The 13747-nt window shown below is 43.2% G+C and overlaps 1 long non-coding RNA gene across 1 annotated transcript; it reads left to right on the top strand.

The window, feature by feature from the left end:
* Positions 1–1256: 1256 nt before the first annotated feature.
* LOC310759557 lies at positions 1257–5814 on the top strand. Its single transcript, XR_014546410.1, has 3 exons — positions 1257–1412; positions 5337–5661; positions 5704–5814. It is a non-coding gene; the product is annotated as an uncharacterized lncRNA (long non-coding RNA).
* Positions 5815–13747: the final 7933 nt, after the last annotated feature.

Below are 13747 nucleotides of genomic sequence, written 5' to 3'. Positions count from 1 at the left end.
AAAGGGACCCCTGACTGTTAAGTCCAGTTGCGGACGACTCTGGGGTTGCGGCGCTCATCTCGCTCTATTGACCGAGGGAGCCAGCATTTTGTCCGCAGACAGCTTCCGGGTCACTAAGCCGCTTCTGGTGAACCAGAGCAGCACACGGAAACACCGTTTACCTTCCCGCTGCAGTGGTACCTATTTATCTACTTGCACTTTGATGTGCTTTCAAACTGCTAGGTTGGCAGGAGCAGGAACCGAGCAATGGGAGCTCACCCCGTTGCAGGGATTCGAACCGCCGACCTTCTGATCGGCAAGCCCTAGGCTCTGTGGTTTAGACCACAGCACCACTCGCGTCCCTCTTTATTTCCCTCTTATTTCCCCTTTATTTCCCTCTTAAAATAAGAATGACGCAACACAGTCTTCTTGAAAAATAACAGTAAAGTTTTACTCACATTCAGTTCACAACAGTAAACTGAAGGCAGGCATTATCTTGTGGTTACAGTTACATTTGTAGAGAAAAGAAGTCTGAGTTAGGTCTCAGACTTTCTACTTGTGGCCTCCATCCTCTGTGAGGATCTGCCATGTGCTGGCTAAGAGCCAGGAGCAGCAGCGATCCTTAAGTGAAGGTCCAAAAGAGGAAGATGGTTGCATGGCCAGCCCTTTTACCTGGTCAGCTAGGGTCCTGGCCATCTGCCTGGTCACACACAAGTGGAGGTGCATCCAGAGCAGGTATGACAGGATGTGCTCCTTGTCTGGAGCCACATTCCCCTGTGTGTCCATTCTAGGCAACAGGAAAATGTTGTACTTGACTGCTCTAGTAAAAATATTAAAGCGCTAAACCTCAGATGAATAAATAAATATTATGTTGGGCTTAGATCAAAACTTGCATACAAATCCCTGGTACAGATATAAAAATAGATAGATAGATAGATAGAGGGTTTTTTTTGTTCCTTAAGCTCTTCACTGCATGTACAAGTATAATAAATTGACTAAACTGTGTCTATAGACACTTTAAAATAAGATTAAAGTAAGCCTAATTTTTCATCTTGAGCCTATAATTGTAAAGCCAACTGCCTTTCAGATTTACGCAGCTATCTGCCAAGTGCACCAACAAAGGTACCGTAGAAGTAGTGTCAGGCCCGCAACAGACAGAAAAAACTACACTCTCTGAAAGCTAATATGGAGCAGGGATGGATGGGTTGCATTGTGAGATGAATGTGAAGCAGTGTGGTCTGTGGAGTGTTCAGATTTTTTTTTCCTGTTTCAAAAGGAATTTTTTACCCCAGGCCAGAAGCCTTTGTGTCAGAGAGACTGTCTCATTTCTCTTCTCAAAGGCTGTCAGAGATGACTGAGATTTGAAAACCCTTTTCTGATGTTGATGAGGTCAAGGAAGGCAGCACTGGCAACCATCAGTCATTGCATCAACGGTGAGCCGAGAAGACACGTGAGGGCTGGAGAAACGTGAAGGGATTATATTTGGAGGAATGCGAGAAGGAAAATTGTATATGAGTAAATAAGTATGTTTTAAACAAATCGGCAAAGGGGAGAGAGAGAGAAAGAGAGAGAGAGAGCAGGTCAGGTGATAATGGCAAAGTTTATTGTATTAGCATTCTGCTTGAATAAGGGGGAGAGATGGAAGAGGTCCCCAATGGGATGTTCTGAAGAAAGGATAGTTGACTAGCGGCAAAAGATATATTAATATTACTTAATCAATACCTAAAATTCTCCAGCGTGTTTTTGTAGAAGCCTGTTCTATAAAGTTGCTGATTCTATTGAATTGTGTTAGCTGAAAAGAATATACAAGTGAAAGACCCCAATGACTTGATAGGAGGCGCTGAGATTGTCTAAACACAACACACACACAATGAATCCCGCATTGTCAGCTGAGACAAAGGTGTGGCATTTGAGATGAAGTACCCCATGTTGCACTGATCAATTAAGATTAATGCTAATTGCTTATTAAGAGAGGTTCACTGGACCCCCACTCACCCACATGTTGAAAGATCATGTGACGAGACTTGGCGGGGGCGGGCAGGAATATGTGCAGCGTAAGTTTCGTCATCAAATCAAGAAATTTTGAGCTTGGTAACTTTAGAGTTGTGAGACAGCAACAGCGCTGTCAGCTTGATGTTTATTTTTTCTTTGTTATAGCATTTATACTTCACCCTTCTAGTATAAATACACAATATATGAGTTTCAGCATCAACCAATAGATATAGTTTTGATAAACTTTATTCTTCTTCTCGGGGCCCATGGCAGCCATTTTGTGCTGGGATCTTTGGCAATTCTACCAATATTTGAGTACTGGCACCTCATTTTTAAAAAGCAAAAAAGCACTTTCTTTATATGCCACTTCAGGAATAATTAAAGCTGGCCATATAATCACATTGCAGTGGTGCTTGTGTTGGCAGGAGTCACAGAGCCTGGTAGTAGCACTGCTTCTTACCTGGATGGGACTGAGGCATAGATCAGGACAACAGCAAGGTCAGGGACTATGCTGGGCACACCTTTGCAACCAAATCCTTGCGCTTATGCAGCCCTGACCTCATTACTGCTCCAACGCCATCTTGGTAAGCAGCAGTGATGCCAGCAGGGCCGTCTTAAGCATATCTGGCGGCGTGGTGCAAAGATCCCTCCAGCGCCCCCCCTTTCCCAGAGTAGTCGACCTTTTTTTAGGGCTGGAGGAAGCAGGCAGCGGCTGCAGGGTGGCTCCGCTGGCAGGGAGGAGGTGGAGGCTGGACACAGCGCCTCCCAGTTCAGCTAGCTGCTTTGTGCCATGGAGGCCACAGCAGGCAGCACACCAATCCTGCAGAATTCGGCGTCTGCAGGCTAAAAGGGAAAAACCGAACCAACGCTCGACAGGAGCAGCGCACACACCCTCACTCACTCAGCGCGCTTGTTCGGTGTTCCCCGGACTCTTGTCTGGCACCCTCAAAAACTTGGCGCCCCGGCGCCCCGCGCCACTATCCTCTATGGGTAAGGCGGGCCTGAATGCCGGTGGCAGGAGGACAGTGATACCAGTTGGGAGATATGATTGAGAAGTGAAAAGTAGTCAGCTTTAAACAATGAGATACCTCACCTTGTCATCAGGCAAAATGAAATCACACTTTACTTCTTTTGAAATGAACCACCTACAAGATATTGATACCCTATAGATATTATAACTAGTCTGTCTGTTGTTGGCTACAAGAGGCCCTTGTCAGTGGACATGAGGTCCACTATTGATAAACTGAAAATGAACAGGCTGTAGCAAGTATCCTCCTGGAAAGCTAAGGGAGCTGGTAAAGGTGAGAGCCTTTATCAGTCAGAGAGTTTGCAGGACTACATATGGTGTCAAGGTTTGCTTCAAAAATTATCAGAGCTTGACTGAACCTTTATGTACCGGGAAGGCTTTGCCATCTGAACCAAGCCCTGCCCTTTCTTGCAAAGAAGCCATAGTTTAGCACACTTTGGGCATTCTGTGCTTCTGGGGGTGTGTGGGGACTTGGACAACTGGGCTGGTTCCTCATGGGATTCTGGCTTTCTTCTCAGATGGTCAGGCTGCTGGTCCATGGGCCTGTGTCCAGCACTATGTGACCTTCCTCCCTGATCTGCTCTAGGAAATAACATGACTTTCCGACTGGTATCTGGGTCTGTGTCAGTGACTGGACATAACATTGGATCTTCCTCAGAGTTGATGTCTGACTCACCGGACAGGTCCAGGCAACATTCCCAGAGCCTTCTGTATAGCATGCAGCTCATTCGTTGCCTGTGCTCTCCCTGCCAACCCTCTTCTTCCACATTGCCTGGTAGCCTGATAATTTAGACATTTTACCCACCCCCATAAGAAAAGCCCTGGAGGAACAGAAAGGCCTGCATAGTCCACCTTCCTCCTTCTCACAGTGGGCAATCAGGTGCTGATCAAACTGGACATGGGTTCAACAGTCCTCTCCCAGTGTCATTCCCCAGCAACTGGTGTTCAAACGCAGCCTGCCTCTGATTCCTGTGTTATAGTATACATGTGTGTAAAAAATCCAAGACTATTTGTATGGCCATTGGGAGTGTGCCCAGACACAGCTCCTCCTCAGCCACAGCCCCTCTCACACCTTGCATTCTACTGGCCATCCCTCAAGCCACCCTCTCTCCCCCACTGAGTCTTCTTGCCCTTGAACTCTGCTAATGCCTCTCACTTTCCTGGATGCAGGATCGAGAGGGATGTGTGGGTGCGTACAGAAGCTAGACCTTTGCCTCTGGCCCTTCCCACCACTGGCATGAAGGTTGTTCAGAAGGGAGTGGTCTGAAAAGGTTCCCCAGACCTGATATACAGCCATCCTGGCTGGTAGCCATTCATAGGCTTGTCTTCCTTGAACTTGCCTGATCCCCTGTAAAAAGTCGTGTAAGTTGGCAGTCATCCTCATGCCTTGTAGAAATGAATCCCTTAGTTAAAACTATGTACTGTGTGAAGAACTACTTCCTTTTATCTGTCTTTTCCCACATTTACTTTCATTGGGTAACCCCAGGTTTTAGTACTATGAAAGAGGGAGAAGAACTTTTCTCTGTGCACTTTCTCCATGCATAATTTTATCCACAGAACTTCATCAAGTCCTGTTGCTCCCAGGGGGACTTGTTCTGTTCAAAGCATGCAGAGGCAAGAATAGTTATGCACTAGCCACTCCAGGCTGTTGGCAGCTTGATGATTTTTTCTGGAGTTTTGCGAAAAAGGAAATCATTTTTTAAAAAATGGATGGAGGCAGCACTGCAACCCTCAGACCACTTTGTAATGGGAAACGCAGAACTGCAAATTCTGAAACGGACTAAACTGGATCTGATCCAGAGCATGATCTACCTGGATCAAATCAGTTGAATCCAGTTTGGAATCTGAGTTCTGTGGTTGACATTTCCACAGTTATTCACTTTGAACCTAATATACTTTGCCTGGTCAGTCACTAGCAGCTCAGATCCCATCAATGTGGGGTGTTTGGGATTTTGCACCATTGTGCTTTGTTTTGCACTTAAGGCACTTCCAGACATCAAATTTCTCATGATTATATTGGGGTGGTTATACACAATCTCACTTTCAAGACTGTTTGTGCCTGCAAAAGTTTCAGGGCAGACATACTATTTAATTTCCAGTTCGTGCATACCCCATAACTCCCTGCATATATCCTGCAACTTTTTATACCACAAATATTCTGGTTTATTTTTTGTCCCACTATAGTGGAAGTGTGCCACTTGAGACAGCAATAATGCAGTACCATTGAGGAACAAGTAATAAAGCCGAATGAGGAAGGGAGGGGTGCACATTTGATAAATAAATAAATGCCCCCACAGTGGCAGAGCAGCAGTTCATCCCACTTTTATTGTTCTTGCAGGAAATCTTTAAAATAGGCTCAAGCATTGCCAGATGCCTAGAATTGGAATAAGAAGAAAAAGACGGAAGGAATGGAGACAAAATCAAACTTTGGTTAATCCAGTGGTGGAATAGGAGCATTTCACCAGGTATGTGGCAATTGTGAATTAAATCGAATGTACTAAGTAGAGTAGCCTAATCTATTAAAAAGCATTTGTGCTTAATTAGAAGTCAGATGCAAGTGGAATAGCTCTCAGCAACTGTGTGTTCTCATTTTCCTGCTTCTGACCCTACTTGGGTAAAACTTCTGCCTTTCCTTTGTACTACGTATGATTGTTTCAGCAGTTGTGCAAATCCTTGTGCACCAGATACACAACCTGCTCATGCAGTATGCAGCTTATATCAGTTTTGCTCGAGCAATCTATGTTTCAGGTGGTGCAGCAGAATGAATGCAGGATCACAGCTTGCTTCAGAACTACACTGTCCAATGACATTTTGTTGCTGTTTAAACAATTAGAACCCATCCACTCAAAAGAGCCCACTCAAAGGTCCTAACAGAACCACTTTTCCCCAAGTAAATAGTGTGGTGCAGTGAATGGTATGTTTGACTTCTGGAGAGACTTGGGTTCAAATCCCCACTCAGCCATGAAGTTCACTGTTTAATCTTGACCCATTTGCTATCTTTGTCAGCCTAAGTTCTCTCACAAGGTTGCTGTGACGATAAAAACTATGGGCAGACCTAGGCCACTCTGAGCTACCCAATACTGGGTTTATGAATTTGATACCTACAAAACAATGCATGTAGAAATGCTCTGGATGAAGGCAGTATTGCTCAGTACTTCATGAGACTGAGCCACAAATTAATTTAAAACGTAATTTTTGCTCTTTGCCTGAAAGCAAACATGCTAGTTCCTGCCTTTCCCCCTGACAAAGGGTTACAGCATTTCTTATCCTTATGGGTGAAACCCCTGTCCTCTTGTTTCATAACAATATTTTACTCCCGAGTAATTTATTTTTACAGTGGGTCTGCGTTGTCTATGTGACGACCATAGAGTTCTGTACAAGGAGAGCTGTTGTTTTCCCCCTCTTCTTTGCCTCCCTATGTTCACTCGCATCTCAGCCAGAAGTTATTTACATTAGTCATGTTTTTAAAAAGAAAGAAATCATAGGTTTCTATTTTTTAAGAAAACCAAGGCAGGAACTCAACAACAACAACTTGGAGAGTAGATTTACAGTTCTGCAGCCTTTGCTCTTGCCCCGAGGCCTGATGGGACTTTGGTGTCCTTGGAGGAATGGCAGAAGGAAACACTAGGGGCCAATTGCTGATTTTATCATTCAAACACAAAATTTGTTACACCACTTTATCAGTCAGAGGGAAAGCAATTATAGTGTGGTTCAATTTTCCACTCAATGGCTGTACTGGGGATCAAAGTCAGCTTTTATGACAAGAGAAAATGTTTTGCTATTTTATTTGTTACTTAAAATAAAAATTTAAAGTCCTGGCACTTTAAGTACAATATAATCTGAGAGTGTTTATGTTTTTCTTTCCTTCTATAAGATACACTTGATTACTTTAGTCTTTCTCCTTTTAAATAATCAAGGCCCTTTCTCTCTTTCTTCCTATTATATTATAAAGCCCATTGCAATGCAGAAATGGAATTTTCACGCTTAAAAGCAATACAGCATTAGAAGTCTATAATCAGCATGGAAGGAAAATTGACAGAAGACCACATGGTTTATTATGAGCTGTTCTTTTCTAGTATCTTTTTTCAAATGAAAAATATAATGTGTGTGTTGGAGTTTCTCATGCATTCTTTTAAAAAATAATGGACACAATGATGAAATAAAATACTTCAACTGAGGCAAAACTCCTTTCAAAACTAGAAATGATTAACTGAGGAAGAAGGGATAAACTCTAAGATTTGAATCACATTTCAATCTAAAATCATCCTGTTTTGACACATTATCGGAACAAGTATGCTTTTAAATTTTTTTTTTTACAAAGGAGACATAATAGTGGAATGCAGAGAAACTATATCACATCCATTCCATAAACGTAATAATAATACTTACAGTAGGGTTTATACAAGCCTTTTCATCTGAAAACCTTTTTACAAATGTTAACTAATAAACCCTTAAAATACCCCTGTGAGGTAGGAGAATGTGAGCAGAAAGAGCAAACTATTGCTACATCAAAGAAAATTGCATCAATTATTTAGCTTAATATTTTAATCACTCTTCGAAAGCAAGGCAGAATCTCATAATGATTTTTCCTATATGTGCTACATTGGAAGGTGTCACAACTATCCAGCAATCTTCATTTCTTAAAAGTCCTATGTATTTAAGTTTGCTTTCATTCTTCTTATTCAAACCTTTATTAGGCATTATACAAATAAAACGATAAAAGAAAAAGTAACATATAAAAGCCTTGAGATATATACAGAAAGGCAGCAGTTGGCTACATACATATATATTTATATACATATAAAATCAGTGGTTTTCCTTGTTAACCTGCTCCTTGGAGGACTGCTACCAAAAACTCGGCTACCCCCGCCGTTACCCTTTGGTCAACGTCGGATAGGCAGAATCCCACACATTCACCTTGTTGGGGCTCCAGACCACCCAAAAGAGGGGACAGCACGCGTTGACGGAGCGTACTGTACAATGGGCACTGGAAGAGAATGTGCTCTACCGTGTCCGGGACATTCATAAAACATCTGCAGAATCTCTTGTTTCTAGGGATGTTTTGATATCTTCCCCTGACAAATGCTGAGGGAAAAACATTCAAACGGGCCAGCATAAAAGCCCTACGTTGGGCTGGAATTATTAATTTGGTGACGTAATTGGCTCTGCTATCTAGGATATTTAAATCATAGAATATGGGCGAACAAATTTTGTTTACAGCTGCCATAATATTTTGCCTCTCGACATCCTTTAGTCTAGTTAGGATATTATGGAAAATGTATTGCTCATTAGAATTATACAGGGGCTCCAGCTCGATGCCTAAAGATTCAATCTTTTTTTCGAGGTACTGATACCATCTTGATTTGTAGGAGTCTTTGAGCAAATCAGCGAGCAGACTTGATGGAGGGCAGCGAAAATGGCAGCGTAACCAGTACTTTATTGAGGTGGACCAGGCCCAATATTGCTTTCATTTGCTACATTTTCCTGTGATTTGCACCTGTTTAGAAATCATCCTTTATGCAGGCCAGTGAACTGGAAGAGAGGGGCGAATAAAAAAATGTGCCCCTGTGGATCAGGGCTCCAGGGGAAAAAACACACTTGGCCCAATCCAATAAGAATGATGACAGATGCACACAGATGCAGGTATCCATGCCCACTTAGCCCTTATAGGTGTGAGTTTGCCATATGGTAATGAGCCCCAGAAAAAAAATGCTCCTGTATCCTGCAATAGCACCAATAAATAAAAGGTCCTTGGTGTTTGCTTTGGCAGCACCAATCACAAGTTTGGCCAGTAAGGATAACTGCTGCTGGCACCATAAAATAATTCAGTTTTGAACTGGATCACCTTCTGGATCACGGGCTTATCTTTGCGCATGGTGGAGTAGCATGCAGGCCACACTCGTCTCTTCCACAAAGTTACATGTGTCTCCAGATGGGAGATCTCAGTTCCTTTTAGCTGTCCCTGTTCTCTCCCTCAGTCCACCAGTTGAGATACAACAGGCACCCACTATCAGTACTTTCCAGAAATAACTGAAGGTATTTTTGTTCCAATAAGTTTTCCCAGTTGGTATCCGCAATAAGTTTCCATACTGTGTTGTTTTTAAACACATCTTCTGCTATTTTTGTAGCTGTTTTATAATATACTTTGCACGTTGCCATGGGATATGATATGGAAGGTGACTAATAAACAGCAGCAGAAGTCCTAGGAGCTCTTCTCCATGTTTTGATGATGCTCAACCCAAGTCACAGCTGTGTTGCAGACCCCTCATTTCGGGTTTTGCACACACATCTACCTCCTTGTCTGAGGTCAGTGGTATAGCATCAGTGTCAGTGGGATGTGAGAATCACAAGTGCAGTCTCCAAGCCTGGTCCTATAGGTATTAGTTCACAGACAGCACTTCTTTGAGCTGCTTTAAAGCTTGGCATCGGGTCTGCTTACAGCTATAAAATTTTAAAGCCAATTAAAAGCCAGTTGCTAGGTAAGGGATCTAGAAAAAGCCAGAAGCAAAGGGGGCAGGAAAGTGGGGAAATGCAGGTTCTAAAATTATTCAATGATATATTGAGCATTTAGTCTTGACTTTCGCTTTTGAATTGTTATTAAAAATGAACTGCAAACAAACAAGCACTATTTTCAGCATTCAGACTTTTCAGCTGCTATGTCCTCGGCTGCATTGCATAAAGTGTGAAATGTTTTTAAGGACTCTTCTTTCTCATATATATTTGCCTGCTTAGAGGGAGGGAGAGACAAAGGGGGGAAATCATTACTTTCTCCTCCCCAGCTATAAAAGCCACAGGATGCTTTGGTCTGACAAATTTAAATTAGTGAAGTGTTTCTCCCACATGGGAGGCTGCCAGCCCTGGCTTGTGGTCAGAGATAATTTTTTCAGTGAATCTGTACCCAGGGTGATTAAGGGAAACCTCCTATTTTGTCCTCTGGCTATTGAACCGATAACAACACTGTTGCCTTTTGTTGATCCCCCAAAGGTTTCACGCCAGCAGGGAAAGAGAGAGGAGAAGGTCAGAGAATTCACGGGGGCGATGGAGAGAGATGGCTGAACGGGCAGCGCTCTGTAGTGACTGTAGTGAACAACTGCTGCTTTCTAACATACCATTGCTTTCCTACATCAACTGCTAGAATTTAATTATGTCTAGGAGACTCCCTTCCCTTGATGGGGAGGGGAAAGGAAGCCCTTTTGTGCTGCTGAGGCGCTGCTCTTCCAGTTAGCTGTAAGGAAGGAGGTCTATCGCCATGGCTCCACATGGAACCTCGTATAGCACTGTATTTACTGTTATAATCCCACAATGCCACTCTCTGTGACAAAAAGCAAATGTGGCTGGCATCAGCAATCGTAGCTATCCCAAGCAAAAGGACTCTTGCTCATTAATTATTTCATTGTTTTTCCTCCGCTCGCTTGCACTTTCGAAAGAAACGGATTTAAAAATAAATAAATCACGGTGTGCTTGTGGTTCAGCACAGAAATGAAATGAGATTTTAAAAGTTAAGAAAAGGTGTGGTTAGAATTTTGTCTGCCATAATTGTTGGGAGGAAAATTCCACCCTTTATCAGTACCTCTCACTTTGAATTTTTGTATATTATGTGTCAGTCATGCTATAGCACCTATGCTCCATAAGTGTGGTGGTCTTTCTGAAACGCAAGGCTGATATTAGTATTGTGCCCAGCCATCTTACAGTCTTACTAGTCTGCTAGGCTGATATTATTATGCAAACTAACCATAAATAAGATGCTCTGGTTTTGCATAGGATTGCAATGGGATTTGCATAGGATTGCAATGGCAAGTGGCCTCACACAGGCTCTGGGATGGGTTTCCCCATCCCAGATTACAGGTAAAGGAGACTGGGTCTGTTCCAGGTGCCACATGACATGAACTACAAAGCCCCAACCTTGCCAATTTTAGCTGTGCTCAGCCGAAGTCCAATTCAAATCAATAGGGCAAGTTAAACTTGTCTGATTTCAGGTCAAGCATGACTAACTTTAGTGGTAAAAAGACCAAAATACATAGAAAATATTTTAGGTATATGAGCTATGTGTTGAGGAATCAAAGAGAGAATTATGTTGCGCATATATATATATATATATATATATATATATATACATCCCAGAATGCTTGCAAGAAAGACATATTTGATGCTATTTTTTTGACAAGTTGTCATGCCTCAATCTATATTAAGAGTAATATCTGACATGTCACAACCACCATCTCAATCTGTCATGTTTGGGCAATGCCAGAACATAAAATAATCTCCATTGTCTGACCTATGAAATCTATTCTTTAAGGTCATGCAGCATGCCAGACACATTAACGCAAGTTGGTTTATTATATACCAGCATGTGTTCAGCAAGGGTATTGGACAGGAAGCTACTGCAGATGTTGACTGGCCCCAATTCCAAGATTGTGAGTCACGTTTAAGGTTTTGATCTTAATCCCATTTAATTGAGAGTAAACTCCTTGGAACTCAGTGGGACTTACTTCTGAGAAAAGATGCATAGAATTGTGGTCACAAGTTATTTCTCTCATTGAATTTTAATATGGCTCCTACCTGGGTCAGCATTGCCCTAGTTCATAGCTGTCAACTTTTCTCTTTTTTAAGGGAAATTCCCTTATTCCGAATAGGATTCCTCACAAGAAAAGGGAAAAGTTGACAGCTATGCCCTAGTTACTGATGGAAGGTGACAAATTGGGGAGGTGGCACAGCGTGGGGTGCCCCCACCCCATGACCCCAGCAGCTCAGGAAAAAGCCACACTATCATCATAATGTAAGAAAGAGGGTGGACTGTGTTTGTCTGGGAGCAGTAAAGGAACTCCAAATTATTTCTGTGTATTTCATTCAGCTAGCACTTCAAATGCAACATGAAAATCTTTCCACTTTTGCACTATTGACTTGTTATTAACTATTGACCATGAACAAGCATTCAATGCCTTTCATTCTTAGAGTTAGCATAAGCTTACATAAAGGTAAAGGGACCCCTGATCGTTAGGTCCAGTCGCGGACGACTCTGGGGTTGCGGCGCTCATCTCGCTTTATTGGCTGAGGGAGCCGGCGCACAGCTTCTGGGTCATGTGGCCAGCATGACAAAGCCGCTTCTGGCGAACCAGAGCAGTGCACGGAAACGCCATTTACCTTACTGCCATTTACCTATTTATCTGCTTGCACTTTGACGTGCTTTCGAACTGCTAGGCTAGGTTGGCAGGAGCAGGGACCGAGCAACGGGAGCTCACCCCGTCGTGGGGATTCGAACCGCCGACTTTCTGATCGGCAAGTCCTAGGCTCTGTGGTTTAACCCACAGCGCCACCCGCGCGGCTTACATAGGGACACTCAAATACAGAGCCCGTGGTATTTGTACAAAATTGGGTAGTGCTTAACAGGACAGATCAGGTCTTTGGGCCTGCTTTTCACCAATCTTGGTTTAAAGAGCAGATTGCAATTACCGGGAGCCCCCCCCCCACCCCGTTTCATTTCTAGGTTGCACAGGCTACAATGTGCCAGCATCCCTTCCCTGGGTTAGACACAAACTTGTAACATGGGCCTCTTCCTGATGCCCCACAATCCCTTGAAAAACTGGATAACTGATGGATATACTTTGACTATTCTTAGTACTTTTTGTTATTTAGGTTTCTGGCTGCCTGGTTTATATTTGCAGTATGGCATGTATGTAGATCAATGAAAGAAAAGTGCCTAGAAGTCATGTAGGCATTGCCCCCTCTTCCTGGATTCTAGTCAATAATAATAATAATAATAATAATAATAATAATAATAATAATAATAATAATAATAATTTATTTATACCCCGCCCATCTGGCTGGGTTTCCCCAGCTACTCTGGGCAGCTCCCAACAGAACAATAAAAACATGATCCAACATTAAAAACGTCCCTAAACAGGGCTGCCTTCAGATGTCTTCTAAAAGTCAGGTAGTTGTTTATTTCCTTGACATCTGATGGGAGGGCATTCCACAGGGAGGGTGCCACCACTGAGAAGGCCCTCCACCTGGTTCCCTATAACCTCGCTTCTCGCAGGGAGGGAACTGCCAGAAGGCCCTCGGGAGGAGGACCCCAGTGTCCAGGCTGGAGACGCTCCTTCAGGGATACTAGGCCGTTTAGGGCTTTCAAGGTCAGCACCAACACTTTGAATTGTGCTCGGAAATGTTTTGCATGACTTTCTATGGGGAAGCACGCATTGGTTTTGGAACTTTGGATTGAGCCTGAGAACCAAGGTACCACTGTAATTAAATATTGGAAGGGGCTACCCCTGGGGCCATGTGTATTCTTGTGTATTCTGGAGAACGGTGGTCTAACTCACACATGTTCTGTGGGTGGTGCATCTCTGCACCATCACAGACAGGTGCTGTGTGAAGAAGGGTCACTGTGGGGACGGTCCTGAGGGTCTGATTGAGAGGCTTGGAAATGCCACACAGGGCCCCTAAGCCTGAGGTTTCTAACCCCTAGTACAAAGGGCCTTAAAATCCATAGTAACCAGGCTACTATTGTCTGAGAGACTGCCCATAGATTGTGGTTTGCTTAGGAAGTAACTCAGTATTGGTAGCATATTGTCTGAGAACAGAGTCCATGACATTAGACACCCCAGCTTTAATGTCACCAAGGCTTCAAACCAGGGGTCAGCAGGAGGCTGGTCCACTGTCCCTCAGACGTTGTGGGGGGCCGGACTATATTTTGAAGAGAGAAAAAATGAACAAATTCCTATGCCCCACAAATAACCCAGAGATGCATTT

Source organism: Podarcis filfolensis (genome assembly GCF_964270895.1).
Source record: "Podarcis filfolensis genome assembly, chromosome: 3".
Classification (NCBI taxonomy): Eukaryota; Metazoa; Chordata; class Lepidosauria; order Squamata; family Lacertidae; genus Podarcis; species Podarcis filfolensis.
This window is presented reverse-complemented; position numbering and strand designations above follow the sequence as displayed.